The sequence below is a fragment of the Adiantum capillus-veneris genome, chromosome 6, assembly GCF_014529385.1.
Source record: "Adiantum capillus-veneris isolate H3 chromosome 6, ASM1452938v2, whole genome shotgun sequence".
Taxonomy (NCBI): Eukaryota; Viridiplantae; Streptophyta; class Polypodiopsida; order Polypodiales; family Pteridaceae; genus Adiantum; species Adiantum capillus-veneris.
This window is the reverse complement of record NC_140936.1, coordinates 138,350,571-138,370,226: the sequence shown is the minus strand read 5'-3', so window position 1 is coordinate 138,370,226 and position 19,656 is coordinate 138,350,571.

The window sequence follows — 19,656 nt, the reverse complement described above, 5'->3', positions numbered from 1 at the left end:
TTGTGGGCCCATGCAAACTCCGTCCTTGGGCAATTACCTGTACTTCGTGACTTTCTTGATGATTACTCCAGGCATGCATGGGTATGTCCGCTTAAAGCGAAGTCGGAAGTTTTTATGTGCTTCAAAAAAAATTATGCATTTCTGGCTAGTCGTGGGTTAAAACACCAATGTATTGTGCCTTATACACCTCAGCAAAATGGTGTTGCTAAGAGGAAAAACGGTTCACTTACGGAAATGGCATGATGTATGGTCAAAAGTCAAGGTTTGCCGCATTCTTTTTGGCTTAAGGCCATCATGTGTGCCACTTATGTACTAAACAGGTATCCTACGAAAGCTTTGCAGTCTATGGTTGTTTGGTATATGCTTTGGTTCCACAAACACAACACAGAATTGGATGATAAGGTTGTCAAATGGATTTTTGTTTGTTATAGAGCTGAGAGCAAAGGTTACACGTTGTATCATCCACAAACAAAGTATATTCTAGTTTCACGGGATGTTGTGTTTGTGGAAGATTCTATTCAACCCTTGTTGTCATGTACTAGAGATAGTAATGTAAGCTCACATGACATTTATGACACTTTTTTGCCTCTTTTAAGTGGTGGAAATACGAATGTAGATTCCAATGTGGCAAATGTACAGCCTATGGGGGTTTCTAAAAATGTTACAGATCAGCCTATTACTGATGCAGATGTACATGATGTACTTGAAAGGGCTAAAAATGAGCAGGCTAGGGGTATGCCAAAATGGATGGGGCACACTTTGCGTGACAGTAAATTGGATGCAGCTTTGTCTAGTCATACTTGTTCAGGTTCTTGCCATGCATCTTATGCATCTGCTTTGGCTGTGCCTAGCCTACATGATGTTGAGGAACCTCTGTCTTTTGATGAAGCACAGAATTAAAAACGTTGGATGGCTGCCATGCAATCAGAATATGATGCACTTATAGAAAATGACACGTGGACTTTATGTGATTTTCTCCTAGCAAAAAGTCCATTGGTACAAAGTGGGTTTACAAGTTGAAACGCCAGCTGGATGGTGAGGTTGATCACCATAAGGCTCGACTTGTTGTTGAAGGCTATGTGCATCAAAAAGGCATAGATTATGGAGAAACTTTTGCTCCCACTTGTCGTATGACTACTGTGCATTTTTTATGTGCATTGGCAGCTCATTTTGGTTGGGATGTACATCAATTAGACATTGTTACTACTTTGTTGAATGGTGATATATTTGAGGAATTTTATGTAACGTAGCCTCGTGGTTTTGTCAAGAAAGGACAAGAGGACAAAGTGTGCAAATGTAACAAGGCTTTGTATGGGTTGAAGAATTCTCCTCATGTCATAATAACTAATATCTAATTCTCCTAAATGATTTTCTCATGTTAAACTGATTATTTAATATGGGGAAGTACGAGGGGAGAAAAGGCTAGATTATTGGTAAGGCTAGCAAACTGGTCACAGTAGGGATCCAAAGGAGGGAAAATAGGGATCCAAACGGGGGCCATCTGCAGAAGAGCAATGTGCAAGCAATGGGCTTCAAAGACCTAAGGTTCAGCCCATTAAGACTTCCAAAATGCTAAGGTTCCAAATTTCAAAGGGTAAGTCCAAATGGTCAAGCTTAAAGAAATTGGATGCTTTGTAATTGTACACAAAGTCTTCCTAGATCCCTACATGGGAGGGAGCGAGCCCTAAAGGTAGGGCAAGAGAGAGAAAGAGGTGAGATGACATACACACACTTAAAGGCTCCCCTTTACACAAAGGGCATAGAGGACACATGTCAGGTTCCTAGCTCAGTTTCCCCCAAAGTGTATTCAAATCCTATTGGATGACCATAGAGGTGGACCAATGAGAATTAGGCTAGAGTAAATCTAGTCTATTTAATTTAAAAACATTTTATAAAAAGAACCAATGGAAATTAAGGCTCTTGGATGATTAATGGGCAGCCTGCCAAGGGGTCCAATAGGAATTAAGCAACCCAATGGCTTGCTTAATTCCTATTGGTCAGAAGGGGAAAAGGTCCAATGGGGATTTAAATGTATTAAGGTATTTACCTAAGATCTCTCTAAAGGGAAAACAAGGACACTTGTTAGAAGGCTCTTCATTTGACCACTTAATTCCTATTGTCTAAGCTTGGAAAGGTCCAATGGGAAGCCAGCAAGAGGAATTAGCAAGAGGGGTTGACCAAGATGAGAGAGGGGGCTGATTTGTGAAGGAATTATTCCACACACACTCACACTAGCTCATGTGTGAAGTCAAGAAAGTCTATCTCTTTCTCAAGCTTTAATGGAAATCTCTTCATTTACTCCAAGCTTGTGAGAAGGGAGGCCTACACCAACAACTCTTGGCTTGTGATGCAAATCCAACCAAGGGACAAGCTCCAATGCATGCTCATCTCCTCTACCATGCTAATTACTAAGATATGCTAAGATTTTATGAGTGATTATGTGAGGAGATATACTTCTTTCTCGTAAGAATACTCCTTCGTCCTCTCAATCTACTCTCATACCCTGCTAGCTCTCACCATCTTTGAAGGTGTGTGAGGTCTTGGGTTTGAGACCGTGAGGAAATTGATGTTGTGTTTTATAAGTGTGTGCATGGTGCTTGAAGGTTCCATCTTCATTGCACCAGCAAGTTATTGAAGGAACACAAAGTATTAAAATGTCTCCCTTCATGGGGGAAACCTATAATACAAAGCCTTTTGGAGGGGGGACCGGCTCCACGTAAATCAGGTCCTCAACTATTGTACCTAGGAAGCCTCCTTGTGAGACTTCCAAAAGAGGTCTCTCTCCGATTCGGGAAGAAGAAGAGGATCCGTACAAAGGGCTCAAAAATCTACTACTTGACGACACATCTCCTTCCCAAAGGAGAACTCAAGAGCCCCCACTAAAAGAACGAGAAATAAGTGAGTCTCCTGCCACCTCGGTGGAGATGGCTCCATGAAGACGGCAGGCAAAACGCTCTCCAACACCCCCTAAACAGAGAAGAACATCACATATTATCCACACCATAATTCAAAGAGGGATGATAGAAAACAAGAGAAGAAAAAGGCGAGAAAGAGGTCACCCTCTTCTCCATCTTCTTCATCCTCTTCCTCTTATGAAGAAAGTGATGGTGCAGACAAGGAAGACAAAGGGAAGAAAAAGGCGAGAAAGAGGTCACCCTCTTCTCCATTCTCCTCAAATTCTTCCTCTTTTGAAGAAAGTGATGGTGCAACTTTTGAACCACCAAAAAGAAGAGGCCATAGGAAATCCTATGCCGCTTGGAAGAGGTTGTCCAAGCTCAAGAATTTCAAAGAGGGAGGAAAGAACATCTCTTTCCTTACCTACGATGGCACCTTTGGTGCTATGGACAAAGTCTTGGCCTTCATCCAACAATTCGATGTGGAGTTTGGAGATGAGGGCTTCACAGAGTCCTCTAATTAGCTACACCATGTAGCTATGCATTTTCAAAATTCCTTCAGGCAATGGTGGTCTAGCCTACAGGCAAATGGTGAAGCTCCACGAACATGGAAAGCTTTAAGAGCTTCCATCTTGAAGCAGTTTTTGTCTATGGATTCCAAAGACAAAGTACTCATCGAATGGCGAAGCTTGAAGCTCTCTCCTTACGAATCTATCCACAAATATGTAGACAAGTTTTGGGACTTACATCTTAAAGCCACCATCTTCAAAAAGATGGATTTTGGAGAGCACAAACAATAATTTTGTGTGGGCTTAACTGAAGATATAGTGGAGTATGTCAGCTCCCAAAGGCCACGCACTATATCTGCAGCCATACACCATACCATGGTGGATTCACAAATCAATTTCCAACAAGGGGCTAAGGGGAAGGACAATGTCCAAAAGTCTCCTAAAGGAAACACCAACAATAACAAAGCTAAGGAGAAGGGAGTTTATAGAGGAAAAAATAAACTCTCTCCTCAAGAACTTGAGTGTTATCGTAAAGATAACCATTGTTTCAAGTGTGGGGAGCAAGGAAATGCCTATCGTGCTTGCCCACACAAGCATACAAGAAATGTGCCTCCTAGAGCTACCTTGGTTGAAATCCAAGAAGAGGTGCTCATCACAAAGGATCTCTTCTATGCCATGCATGGGGAAAGGTAAGAGGACGTGATGCTTTTATTCTCTTTGACCCTGGTTCTACTCACAATTTCATATCCATAGAGTTGGCCACCAAGCTAGCCATCCAAGCCTATGAGATGGGAGATGTCCTACCCGCCCATGGTGCTTTCAAGGGGCAAGAAGCTTCAGTCACTCCCTTAATTGGGAAATTGAGGCTCCATGTCCAAAGCTATGTGCACAAATAGGACTTCTTTATCTCTCCTCTCAAGCACAAGGATGTAATCCTAGGGGCACCATGGTTTGATCGCATGGCTGCCAATGTTAAATTCCCTAAAAGAAAAATCTACTTTAGGTTCAAGAAAAAGATATGTACATATATTCTTAGGAGTTGGGTAACACCGTACCCATTGTACATGCGTAAGCTTTCAATAAGTCAATAAAGAGCTCTATTTCCGTGTACATGATTTTTGTTAAATATTCTCAAAATAAACCTAATGCTTTAGCAAAAGAAAATATAAACAATCACAAGGAATTAGAGTTATCCAATTTTCTAAAGGGATTTCAAGATGTTTTCATTGATTACATCCCTTGTGAACTACCTCCTAAACGAGGCAATGTTGACCATGCAATTGAACTTCTTCCAGGAAGTTCACCACTTAATAAAACTCCTTATAGAGTTTCTCAAGCTCAACAAGAGGAGATTATGCAGCAAGTGCATGAGTTAGTTGAGAAGGGCATGGTTAGGCCTAGCTCATCTTCATTTTGTTCACCCGTGTTATTAGTGCAAAAAAAAGATGGCACATATCGTATGTGTGTCGACACTAGAGCACTAAATAGTATCACTATCAATAATAGGTTTCTCGTTCCACAAATTATTGTACAGACCACATTTTGCACTACGTTTGGTCTTTACAAATACATTGTCATGCCTTTTGCTTTGACCAATGCACCAGCCACATTCAACCGCTTGATGGAGAAGCCACATTCAATCGCTTGATGGAGAAGCTATTCAGGCCTCAATGAACCTTTACCGGAGTGTTCTTTGATGATATCATCATCTACTCTAATTCACTAGATGAACACAAGCAACACCTCCAGGTAATATTTCAAGTCTTAGGACAGAATAAACTTTATATTAATCTAAAGAAAAGTGAGTTTTTCTTACAAGAGATTCAGTATTTAGGCCACATTATCTCTCAAGATGGCATCCAAATGGATCCATCAAAGCTAGAGGTAATAAAAGGATGGCCTAATCCAAGGAATCTTCATGGACTAAAAAGCTTTATAGGTATGTGTGCAAACTATAGACACTTCATAGAAAAGTTCTCCCAAACCTTGGGACCATTACATGACCTAACAAAGAAAAATGTTAGGTATACATGGTCTGCCAAAGGAGAACAATGCTTTCAAAAAGCTTTAAAAAAAGCTTATCTCTCAACCTGTGTTTACACTGCTGGATCTCTCAAAGCCATTTGAGGTCCAATGTGACGCTTGTGGTGATTGCCTTGGAGCTATTTTGCTCCAAGAAAGGCACGCTGTCGAGAAATTTGCGGTCTTGCTAGGAAAGCACCGGGCTTATGGCTGTGAGAGTTTGTGAGAGAACTCCAAAAAACTATATGAAGGGGTTAAACCATAGATTCCATGAAGACTAGGGTTTGGAAAGCAGTGAAATCAAAGAAGTCCCACTCTTTCTCTCTTGCACTCACACACACATAGAAAGAACACAAAAGAGAATGTCAAAATAACACAAAGATGAAAACATCAAGGCTATGGTCATATCGTATCATGGGTAGTATGAAAGGGTTAATAGATGAGTTAATGGCATTCAATGTTGGCTGACCAAATAGGTTACGAATTGTTCTTTGGAATTGTAGTTTTGTGCTTACCATAATATATATATATATATATATATATATATATATATATATATAGTCTAGTGATTGGGATTAATTGTGTGTACAAAACCTCTTGGTTCATAGCAAGATAACTACGCTTACGTCAAAAGAAAAGTTATAGTCTATGAGAGGTAGTATAATGGGATCCGGTGATAGAAGTATTTCATTGAGCCTTTCTGGGCCAAAGAGAAACACTATACGTTGTTGAAAGTGTATTTTACGGCTAATCCATACGTTAATTCTAATAGATTGTACAGAGTGAAAGCGATAGAAATTATCATCGTGTGGATTATTCATCTAGGATAACTCTAGTATGTGTAAAATGTAGATATGAGAGAAGTGAAGAGATGAGAAGTTTCCTTCCCAAGCCCTATTCTTGCCCGTAGGCAATAAGGATACTGCGGGGAGAGATGTACCTATAGCAAAGAGAACGTAGAATTTGTAGAGAGGATGAATTACTAAGAATGAGAGAGATAGGTTTGGTTAAGGAGATGAGATTAGAACATATATATATATATATATATATATATATATATATATGTCGGATTAGAGATGAAAAAGAAAACAACAAGAAATCAAGAAAACATCAATGTAGAACACATCTTACTTGACAAACCCTTCGGCACCATTATTGATGGAGAGAGAAAAAGAGGGGAGAACTACACTTTGATTGATACGCCAAGTGCAAGACCTTATTTGATTAGAGGTGATCTTCCAAGGATAGCGTACAAGAATGGCTAGTCTTCCTCTAGGAGAAAGTGTGGCTTATGTTAATGGCTAAGTACAATTAGGCATTACTACTCACTCCCTCAAGAATTCCTCTCATCAATGGCTTGAATGCTTGAGTTCTTTTCAAGGAAGAAAAGGTCCCCTTTTATAGGTGAAGGGAACCCCCAAGGGTTTACACAAGAAGAGAGGAGCCGGTGTGAACAGGAATTGGAAAAGTTGGAAATGAGCTGTCCTTGCATGATGTGGGCAGACGGGTCCAGTATTTTGATCATATCTCCTCAACCGTGACTCCAAATAAAAAATTAAAGATATGGGCCAAAAATTCAGCTCATTAGCTACGATTTTCACTTTAAAATTGTTTTCCAATTCGGATTGGAACCTTGTGTAAAAAAATCATCAAAATAGGGTCCATTTCTGGCAGCAAAAGTCTTCCTGTGGTCCCCTTAGCATAGACTTTCATTTGATTCCAAAGGACACCTCATGCCATATGAAAGCATGACATTGCTCCTTGACAAAGTTTTGTAATCATGCTTGCAACAATGCATTGAAATAAGTGTATCTTTGAAATCATGCCACCTAGTGTCCCACTAGGATTTGATTCCCTCCTAGTAGCTATTTAGAAAGAAATATAAGAAAAATATGAAAAATACATAGAATATATATATATATTGGAGTTTACCCTAAATATAGGATCTAGCTATGGTGTGAGATGATAATGAGATAGTAGAAATAAAGAATCAATGCTTTTTGCCCCAAGTAAAAGAGGCGGAGCTATTGACGCTTTTTCCATAGTATTTTCTAATGGTAAAGTAAGAATAGGTTACCCTTGAGATAAATAATAGGATGAGATAGAAAGCATATTATTATACTTAAATATGCATATGTACATTATAGAAAATATAACTATGTATCTAAAAAGTTACAAGATAACTCTTGTAGCATGCGTTCCCACTATGTACGTGTCACAGCACGACAACGCCATAGCCTACAAAAGTCGAAGGCTCGATCCTGCTGAGCAAGCTCTAGGAATATATCAAAAGGAACTCCTTGCAGTTATACATGCCTTAGACTCGTGGAAGCACTATTTATTGGAGACTCCTTTCATTTTGCGGATGGATCACCAAAGCCTTAAGTACTTCATGACGCAGACCAAGCTCTCCAACAAACAAATGAGGTGGGAAATTTTCCTTTTGCAATTTTATTTTCATATTGCTCACATTGCTGGCAAGCATAATCAAGTAGCCGATGCACTCTCAAGGCGGTCGAGAGTGAATGTGGTTTCCATAGAAACTCACAATTATCTATCTTCAATGATAGATGAGTATGATATTGATCTTGATTTTAGAGATGTGATTTCAACCTTGCACTAGGGAAGAAAGAGGAACCATTTACCTTACAAGATGGTTATCTTCTCTATGGCAATAGACTATGCGTTACTAACTCACTAAGTGAGAAAGTAAAGTATCAATCTCATGCTCCTCCTTATGCGGGGCATAGAAGGATTCAGTCTACCCTTAAAGGGATTGAAACATATTTCTATTGGCCTGCCATGAAAGAAAACAAAGAAGAGTATGTTTCTAAATGTGCGGTATGCCAAAAGACAAAATTTGATGGAGGGAAGCAACCTGGATTGCTTCAACCTTTGCCAATCCCTAATTCACCATGGGAGGGCATATCCATGGATTTTATCTTTGGATTGCCTAAGTCTATTCATGGGAATACAGGAATATGGATGATAGTAGACAGGTTCAACAAACAAGATCATTTTATACCTGTCAAAAAGACTACCAAAGCCCATCAAATGGCAAACCTCTTCATATCACAAATTTTCAAATACCATGGATTGCCAATGTCCATAGTGTCAGATAGAGATCTTAGAATGACCAGTAATTTCTGGAGGGTCTCTTTGAGAATTTAGGGACAAGGCTAAACTTCTCTTCGGCCTATCACCCGCAAACGGATGGCCAAAGTGAAATAGCTAACCTAACAATTCTTGATCTACTAAAAGCCTATGTAACGGAAGTAGATCAAAGGTCTCAATGGGAGAAGTACTTACCCTTAGTGGAGTATGCCTACAAGAATATTGTACATATCTCCACGAGAAAAGCACCTTCTGAGGTAATTGAGGGAAGATCTAAAAGTCCCCTGCTACTTAAGGTACACGGGAAGATCTTTGTTGCAGATGAGTATAGTCGAAACCTACAAGAATCTTTCCAAAAGATTAAGGATGCTATCTCTATCTTACAGCAAAGGCAAAAGGCTGTTGCTGATAAGCACAGAAGAGCCCAAGCCTTTAAAGAGAATGATTGGGTCTTGCTTAAATTTCCTAAGGCTTGATTAAGGCACACAACGAGCAAGAATCCTACGGAACACCAAAAGTACTATGCTAAGTTAGCAAAAACGTACTATGGTCCCTTCCAAATTCTTAGACCAATCAATAAGATGGCCTATCAACTAAAGTTTCCCAGTCATTGGCTCATACACAATGCTTTCCATGTGAGCTTACTAAAGCCTTACAAAGGAGAGCCACCTCAAGAACCACCACTATTGAAGATCCACCGGAGATCAAGGACCAAGAAGAGGTGCTTTAGCCTGAGTTCATTCTCTGACTTGAAGACAAGGTATTGAGAGGCGGTAAGATTATCCGACGGTATATTAAGTTTAAGAACTATCCATTTGAAGATGCTAGATGGATGCAAGACATACAATTAAAGGATAACCTAAACCTTGTCAATGCTTACAAATGTTTGAAATGAACAAAGTTTTTGTTTTATAAGACTCTCTTTTTCTTTATTGTGCACAAATGTTAAGTAGTATGCATGCTTAGGATCAAGTCTGCGGAGACAACATCTTCCAAACACCAAGTAGAGCTTGTCACTCTACTATGGAAGATTGATAGGACTAATGTGCAGACATGCTTGCGGAAACTTCGGCTCTCAAGTTCCAAATAGACTAGTCATCCATTCTAGAACAGATTTGTAGGGTAAAATAGGGATCCTCTACCCGCTAGGAAAAGGACTAATGACTATGCTTTATCATCTCTACCTCATAGTCGAGGACGACTATGATTTCAAGAGAGAGTTAATGTCATATAACTAATATCTAATTCTTCTAAATGATTTTCTCATGTTAAACTAATCATTTAATATGGGGAAGTACCAGGGGAGAAAAAGCTAGATTATTGGTAAGGCTAACATACTGGTCACAGTAGGGATCCAAAGGGGGACCATCTACAGAAGAGCAATGTGCAAGCAATGGGCTTCAAAGACCTGAGGTTCAGCCCATTAAGACTTCCAAAATGCTAAGGTTCCAAATTTCAAAGGGTAAGCCCAAATGGTCAAGCTTAAGGAAATTGGATGCTTTGTAATTGTACACAAAGTCTTCCTAGAACCCTACATGGGAGGGGGCAAGCCCTAAAGGTAGGGGAAGAGAGAGAAAGAGGTGAGATAACACACGCACACACACTCAAAGGCTCCCCTTTACACAAAGGGCATAGTGGACACATGTTAGGTTCCTAGCTCAGGTGTCCCAAAGTGTATTCAAATCCTATTGGATGACCATAGAGGTGGACCAATGAGAATAACGCTAGAGTAAATTTAGTCTAATTAATTTAAAAACAATTTATAAAAAGAACCAATGGAAATTAAGTCTCTTGGATGATTATCAGACAGCCTACCAAGGGGTCCAATAGGAATTAAGTGACCCAATGGCTTGCTTAATTCCAATTGGCCAGAAGGGAAAAAGGTCCAATGGGGATTTAAACAAATTAAGTTATTTACCTAAGCTCTCTCTAATGGGGAAAAAGCTCTCTCAGAAGGCTCTTCATTTGACCACTTAATTCATGTTGGCTAAGCTTGGAAAGGTTCAATGGGAAGCCAGCAAGAGGAATTAGCAAGAGGGGTCGACCAAGATGAGAGAGGGGGCTGATTTGTGAAGGCATTATTCTACACACACTCACACTACCTCATTTGTGAACCCAAGAAAGTCTATCTCCTTCTCAATCTTTAATGCAAACCTCTTCATCTACTCCAAGCTTGTCAGAAGGGAGGCCTACATCGACCAACTCTTGGCTTGTGATGCAAATCCAACCAGGTGACAAGCTCCAATGCATGCTCATCGCCTCTACCATGCTAATTACTAAGCTATGCTAAGCTAATATGAGTGATTATGTGAGAAGAAATACTTCTTTCTCATAAGAATACTCCTTCTTTTTCTCAATCTACTCTCATACCCCACTATCTCTCACCATCTTCGAAGGTGTGTGAGGTCTTGGGTCTGAGACCGTGAGGGAATTGATGTTGTGTTTTATAAGTGTGAGCATGGTGCTTGAAGCTTCCATCTTCATTGCACCAACAAGTTATTGAAGGAACACAAAGTATTGTATTGTAAAATGTCTCCCTTGATGGGTGAAACCTATAATACAAAGCCTTTTGGAGGGGGGGCGGTTCCATGTAAATCCGGTCCTCAACTGTTGTCAATAGCTTAGTTTCTCTCTCTTTTGAAGTATTGTTCATGCCTATCTAAATAGATGTTATGATTTTTGTTGCTCTCTCCATCCAAGCACTCTTGCTATGCTCGTTAGGAATCTATTCTAATAAAATGCTCACTATGTTTATGTTATTTTTTGCTACACACAAGTTACTAGGCCATTAAATGTTGCACCTCGTGCTTGGTATGAGAAAGCTGACACTTATTTGGTCAAATGAGTCTTTTGTAACAGTCCAACAAAAAGCACATTGTATGTCAATTGTGAGGGTGATGCACTTCTCATTGTTGTTCTTTATGTGGATGATTTGCTGATCACTAGTCCCAATGAGGAACATATTGCTGAATTTAAGGCTGATTTGAATGCTACTTTCAAAATGAAATATTTGGGGTTTTTGCATCACTAATTGGGCATACAGTTTAACCAGTGTGATGGTGATATTGCCTTGTGTCAGATTAGTTACTTAGAGACATTGCTATGTAAGTTTGGACTTGAGGATTGCAAACCTATTGCCACTCCCATGGAAACAGGTTTGAAGTTGAATCTACATGATGCTGGTGATCCTATTGATGTCACTCTTTATCAAACAGCTATGGATGCCTCATTTATGTATCTCACAGGTCAGCAGATTTATGTATAGCCCAGGGTCTAAGCATTGGGAGGCTGTCAAGAGGATTTTCTGCTACTTGAGTGTCACTTTACATCTTGGCTTGTTTTATCCCAAGGGGGGGGGGGGGGTCATTGCCGCCAGACTTATATGCTTTTTCAGTTCAGATTGGGCTGGTTATTTTGACAGCGAGTGTCCATAAGTGGTTTTTGTTTCATGCTTGGCAGTTCATGTATATCATGGTTGAGCAAAAAGCAACCTACCGTGGCCACCTCTAGTTGTGAGGCTGAGTACAGGCAGTCTTCACAGCTACGGTTCAGTGTGTATGGCTCAGACGCCTTATGGCTGATTTGGGTGTTGGAGAGGACACTGCCAACACTATCTACACTGACAGTTAGAGTGCATTGGCAATTGCGAGGAACCCAGTTTTCATGCTCGCACAAAGCACATTGAGGTGCATTACCACTATGTCAAGGAAAGGCTCTTAGCAGAAGAGATCAGCTTGGCTTATGTGCCAACACAGGACAACCTTTCAGATCTTTTTACAAAGTCATTATCTTGTGAGAAGTTCAAAGCTTTGGGCTTACTCCCCTTTGTGCATTGATCATGTCCTCAGGGCATGGCAATTCCCTTTACTAATGTGCCAGCTCTCATTCACCGCATCACTCGAGGGGGATTTGTTACCATATACATGTGGTAGTGATGTTTGTGAACACACTTAGGACCGCCAGGGCATTTTTTTCCCTCTTTAGGAGGTTTTTTCCCTCGTGCATTTTATATACGTCCATTCATTCTAGGGCTATCTATCTTTCCATTGCACACTAAGTAATACACTCTCTGTTGTGTGCCTTGAGCTTCCTTCGTCTTCTCTAAGGTGTGTGTGTTTTTTTGCAACCCTAATTCCAACAATTCAGGCACTCAAATTGAAGATTAGTCTCACTAGCACGTAGTCACGAACCTCATCAAAACTGACAATACTTACACTTAATTGAAAGAGCAAAGAGAGAGGAACACAATGCAAGTTTTGGAATTGAAAATTGATTACCCAATCATTAGTTGTGATGATTACAAATCGGAGCTTCATAGTAGTCGCTTGAGCGTACGTATAGCAAAGCTCTTTCTTCTTCCCAAAGATAAACCTCCTTTCACATTAAGGTTATTGACATTTATACCTAGGGAATTCTAAATGGTTAGTGGTCTCACATGGACCTTTATAATTATCATGACATGATTACAACTCAAGGAACTGAGCTGCTACTCCGACTAGGTTTCTGGCCAAGTGGGTGCTCTTTTGTTCAATCCGCTAACATTCTCCCCTTCCTAGCTCGTGTCTTCCCTAGACCCGACCATGTGTAGCCTTGTTGTTAGGTTTTTCTGCAGATTTGTCTTCAAGGTTGGTCTTTAGCTTGGAAAGAGCTTTGTCACTAGTGACGCTCCCCCCTTCCTTGAGTGATTCATATCTGATGTGTTCTTGTTGTCGAGGTAATTTTACATCCTTTTGTTTGTTCTTCTTTTTGTTGCCACTTTTGGCCGTGAAGATTTCTTTTGATGTGTCTGTCTTTGTCATTGACTTGTAATATTTCACTAGCTTCAATACTGTGGAACTCCTTATGTTTTGTTGTTGAGAGCCCGCTTGTTGAAGTTGTCATTGTTTGTCCGTTGGCTTTGTATGCCATTCTTCATTTTGCCCGTGTTTGATAAAGCTTTGTTGTTGTCCCATTTTTTAATTGAGCTTTGTTGTCATCCTTGAAGATAAGAGATGCTCTTGATAAGTATGTTGGAATCCGCAAATCTTTCTCCAAGTCGTTGTTGATTGATTTGGGTATCCATTTTCTTATTGCTAATGTAGAAGGAATATATACAAGAAACTGATGTGTTTCTAGAGTAGGGTCTAAAACTTGGATGACCAAAGGAAAAACACACGCGGTGGGAAAAAAGTGCCTTTGGTATACGTTCTTAGTGGAGTTGAGAATTTGGACTGAAGTAGCTATTAGGCAAGGTGAGTGCACGGGAGAAACAAAGGAAGAATGTTTAATGCAAGTGCCTATTATGAGACACTCTATATGCATATGAAAAAAAAATTATCAAACAGAAGCATGCAGTGTAAGAGATGGGGTTGATGGGTGCTTCAAGAAACAAATGTAGCACATGTGATATCAAAGGATGTCTCAATAGCTTCCACGTTTCCAAGAAGGGTTTTCGATGTAGAATCTTTTCCACTCATACCTCACTATTCTTAGTGTGTGAGTGTCTTTTGGACTTCCTCCTTCACTTCACCAAACATAATTTACATAGACTTTGACTATTATGCTCACCTGTACTAGCATGAGCAACACAACATAATTATGCTAAACTCTTCCAACTTGAGCAGTACCTAGAATAACTAAGATGCTTAGACCACAGAAAATATTACATGAAGCTTTGGGACTAACGGCTCGCTCATTTAGTAGCTTAGCTGCCCAACTCTGACTTTTATGCCATGTATGTTTAATGGCAACTTGGACTTACCTGTTCAAGGCCAACTGTTCAAGGCCAAAAACCCAATTTCATAAGTTTTGGACATTTAGGCCTCTTTCCTTGTGTTGGTCTATGGATGCCACCATTTTGTCCAGTAGGTTGGCATACTTCAGCTCCTCTTGATTTGCTTGTCGTATGTTCACACTACTTTGTGAAACAAGTTCTTCGACTGTTGTAGTGACTGATGGAGCTTTTACTCTATCTCCTAAAAGAAGCGGTTGTTGAGATGTGTGGGTTCTTTGTGATTGAATTTTTGCGAGTGATTTTGGAACGCATCTTGTCTTTGGTCCGTGTGTGACCGTCTTTTGCATTTGCTTCTTTTTCTTGATGACTTGATGGACACTAGGCTTTGGTAGCCAAAAGTGATGATTTCCGTTGTAGAAGCCATGATTCTATAGTTGATGACGAGGTATCCATATGTAGATTGCAGCAGCCTTGGTGGCAACTGCTGGCTTTTGTTGGATGTTGGTTGTCTTTGCTTGCTTTTGGGGTAGAAGCTTGTGCTGCATGATTTCTCTTTGTTATTTCAGATTGAGCTACAAATTTTGGTAACCATATTTGAGTGTTACCTGCATAAAATCCGTGTGCTTTGAGTAGCTTGACTGGAATCATCTGCTGCTTCACCTTTCTTTCTTGGGTAGCTTGACTAGAGTCTGACTTTGATACCCAAACTTGTCGCATTGCTTGCTACTTTGATCTTTGCTTTTGCCTCTTGTGGTTGTTCTTTCTCCTGGTTGAGTTGTTTATCTTGCACTTATACTGCATCTTGTTCTTTGTAGAGCTGTTTGGTTGAGGTGAGTAGGTCCAGGCTGTTACTTTAGGCTTTTTGTCCCAAACATTAGTGTTTCCTTGGAACTAGCCTTGAGCAGTGATTGACTCATTTGATGCTACCCACCTGATCACTTTTTGTTGTTGAGGTTGAACTTGTATTTCATGTATCCAAACTGGGTTATTGACTTTGATATGCTCTTTGGATACCAATACTTGATTGATTCTATTTGGCTTCTTTTGGATGCTTTTTTGTGATGGAAACCTTGGTTGATAAACTTTTTGCTTTGGTCTCCATTGCATTGTCGATATTGTGGCTCTTGATGTAGAGGCTACTGTGGAAGTTTGACGGTGGTTTGTTGAAGGTAAATTCGTCTTGCGAGATTGATCTTCTTCAGTATTTACTTTAGATTTAGCTTTTTCTGTGATGCTTGGTTGCTCCTTTTTTTCAATGACTTGAGGTGCTTTTGGGGCTTTTGATGGTGTTGTTGTTGAAGATTTTCCTTGTGGTTGAAAGAAGATATTCCTCCAACTTTCTATTAAGACCAGGATATCTTTGATATGATGGGAGTTGACTATGTGGAAATTATCCTTGTTCTCCCCAGTACTCAACTTGAATACAACTTCTACCACTCCAAAGCTAGGAATCGATATTTTGGAAGTTGTGTACACTATCTCCTCTAGTTCGGTAATTGGCGGCTTTCCTATCACGATCCACGTTCTATAAGTCATTAGATTCTTTTTTGCTTCTAGATCTATCATAGTTGACATGTGATTTTAAGTCTTGTTTCTCCGCATATGCTAAATTTGATCGTCGTAGGAGACATGTTGATCTTCTTCATTATCCTTGTTCTTGTCTTGATCTTGCGTTTGTTGATGAACATTTGACATTGAACTTGGAAAGTTTTCTCCTTCATCTGCTTTTAATTGTGCTCTTTCTGGAGTTGGCTTCCTTGAAACAGCTTTTGTCGATTCTTCGGGTATGTCAATGATGACATATTCTTGTGGTTGTTCTGCTTTCTTTGTTTGCAGTTTTGTATCATGCTCAATGACGTAGCTATCTTTCTCATCTTTTTTGCTTTCACATTCACAAACCTTTTTACCTTCCTTCAACACCTTTATCGTAAATAAGGGAGTTATGTCATAGCCATTTGAAAGTTATTCTTCAACATCATGTGGAAGATCCCGTATAGAAACTTTGTTCACAATTCATTTGCAATCACTTACTAGTTCTATTTCATTAGCTTCTGTGAGGTTTTCCAAAACCATTAGAAAGGGTTTTATATCATAGCCATCTTCGTCGCAAAATTTAATTACCTCGTTTACGCAGACATCAAGAGTTGCCAGTATTTTCTCCCATCCAAAAGGTTCAAACAAATCCTCTGGAAATGGTTCCTTAATGTAATAGTCGTCTTCTACCAAACGCTCTAGGATGCAATCTTTCTTTTTAAGACTCCCACATTTTGATGCTCTGCACATCCAAATGTGCGCTTTGCTTTGCAACCAAGCAGGTACCTTGTTTTCTTATTCAGTTGTGGAGTGTAATTCTTCCCCTGAGGTCCACTCTCCATCTCTATAACTATGATCTTTGACACTGATTTTTGTAGTGACCCCTTTGTGTCTCAAGTAGATATAGTTATAGCCCCAGTCTTGTACCATTTTGCGCTGACGCATGAATGGCTTGCCCAATATGATATCAAAGTTGCTGCTCTTGTCAAAGTTCACTATGGCAAAGACGTGCTCATACTTAATGCCACACGAGGATACAATAGTTTGTTGTAACATTCCTATTGGTCTCTCCACGTATCCATCCGCTAAATGTAGTTTCATTTGAGTTTCCTAAGAGCAGGTTTGTAGCTTTTGCTCCACAAAAAAATCCTAAATTTGGATCAGTTTTGCCCAACCAAAAGTGAATCCTACAGTCTCCTGTGACAGTTTTAACAATGAACTGTTTTTGGCTCTTTTGACCACTTTCTACAAATTTTTTATACATGGTTCTTTTGGGAAAGTTGTTCCAAATGGTACCAGCTACCTATTGGTCTAGTTCTTATACAGAATTTCAAAAAAGGTACATGGATTGCAATCCATGTTTGGAAGCCAAATTGATTTTCTTTGGTACCATTAGGATTAGCATGTTTACTGGATGCTATGGTATCAAAAGTTTTGGATTTATACTAGTTTTTGTCATTCAAAAGCAAGTTTTTTATGTCTGTCCTTTTTTGACTAGTTTCTTATTTGGCTATTTACCAACTTGTTTCAACTTTTTGACATTGTGCCTTTTGGAAAGTTGTTCCAAATGGTAGCAGTTACCCACTTGTTAATTTCCAGCCCAAGATCATGATGAGGTACATGGATCGTGATCCATGTTTGACCTCATTTTGACATGAAACTTGGTCAACTTATAGTTCATGCTATGGTGATACTCTTCCGCAAATCGTTTTGAATTTGAATCACTTTTGCCCAATTAAAAGCAAAATTTTGTGTCTGCTTTGGGGTTTTTGGCTATCTAATAGAGTTTTGGTGTTTTGATCAACTTTTGACAATTTTTTTCTTTAGTTCCTTTTGACAAAGTTATCCCACTAGTTATCAGGGATATACTGATCAAATTTTAGTCTCAAATGTCAAAAGGTATATGGATCGTCTTACCATATACATGTGGTAGTGATGTGTGTGAACACACTAGGACCACCGGGGCATTTTTTCCCTTTTTAGGAGGTTTTTTTCCATGTGCATTGGATATACGCCCATCATTCTAGGGCTATCTATCTTTCCAATTCACACTAAGTAAAACACTCCTTGTTGTGTACCTTGAGCTTCCTTCATCTTCTCCAAGCTGCTGTGTGTTTTTCTGCAACCCTAATTCCAACAATTGGTAGCAGAGCAGGTTGCGTCCTCACGGGCTTAGTCGCCAGCAGCTTCAGCACACGCCTGTTCACTTTCTCTGATTTCAGTAGCTTTGGCAAGCGTTCGTAGGTCGACAATCTCAGTGTGCTCAGATTTCTGATTCGGGCTCGTTTTCGCCTCCGTTTCCACTACAGGCAGTGCTACACAGGCTATTTCATCATTTTGAGCAGAATTTTTATCAGTGTCATTTTTTTGCATAACAGGTCCCTTATAGTCTTCTACGTTTTGTGCTATATAGCACGTGTTGTTCCCGCTTCGTTTCTTCTCTTTTCGGACGATTTTCACATCAGGTGCAGGCATTCGCAATGGCCAACAACAACACAGATGTGTTCAAGATGTTTGTTGTTGAGGACAGAATGGCTGGCACAATTACCCTATGTGGGCTTACATGATGCAACATGTTCTTCTGTCGAAGGGCGTTTAGAATATTGTGCAGGGCATTGATGTTCGTCCCCGTTTTGAGGATGTAGGCCATGTTGATGATGTTGCAGGTCTTGCTGCAAGGATTGCTGCTGTTAGAGTTGTTTTGCCTATGGCAGAACAAGCTCGTTGGGATGTAAAGGATGAAAATTCTCATGCATTGATTGCGTTGTCTATGAAGCGCACCATTACTCCTCACATTCGTTCAGCAAAATCTGCAAAACAGGCTTGGGATATTCTAGCAGGTCTTTATGCAAGCCGCAATGAGGCTAAAATTGCTTTGCTACGTAAAGAGCTGGAATCGAATATTATGCATGAGGAAGATAATATGGAAACTTTCCTTGCTGGTGTCAAGGATATCAATGAGTAACTTATTTATGCAGGTGAAGTCATTTCAGATAGTTCCTTTGTGCAAATTGTTCTTGATGCCTTGCCAGACTTTTGCTAGTACTTGGAGACTCATGACCCAAGGAAATCCTGAAGTTGTCAAGTTTGATGCATTGTGCACATTGATGTTGCAAGAGTCACTTTCCAGGAAAAATAGGACTAGACAGCGTGCAGTTGAACAGGCTTTTATTCCTGCTCAAAGAAAGGGTGGTAACAACAATACAGCCACTTCTTATAGTTCTTCTACGAGTGAAAAATCACATGTTCCTAATGCTTCTGCTAGCAGCAGTTCGTCTAGAAATTTTGGAGATAAGGACAAAAAGTAGATGCGTTTCTATTATTGTAAATCTAATGATCACTTGATCAAGCAGTGTCTCAAGTTGAAGGCCAAAGAGGCTAAGAAGAAAAATGGGTTCCACTGCAAATGCTAGTTCCACTAGAAATGCAGCTATTGTTGAGTCTTCTGTGAAAGGAGACAGTGATGCCGATGTTGATGCAGAATGGGCTTTTAATGCAGAGTGTACCATAATCCTGTTGTCCATGGTCATGTATGTCAGTTGCTGCAGATTCACATGTGTGGTATTTTGACAGTGGTGCTACAAAGCACATTACCTCACATCGTGATTTGTTCACCTCTCTTGAGTCTGTCCCTCATGGAAATGGAAGTTCTTTCACACTTATTGATGCACTTTATGTACCTGGGATCAAGAAGAATCTTTTATCTGTATATGCACTTGCTAGACTTGGTCTTGTAGTCAAATTTGTGGATGACAGATGTATTGTACATGATCTCGGTTTTGGTGATAGAATTGTTGCATCTGGCATTTTATGCCGTGGCCTGTATAAGCCCACTTTGTATGACAAGTGTGGGTAGAATTTTGCAAATGCA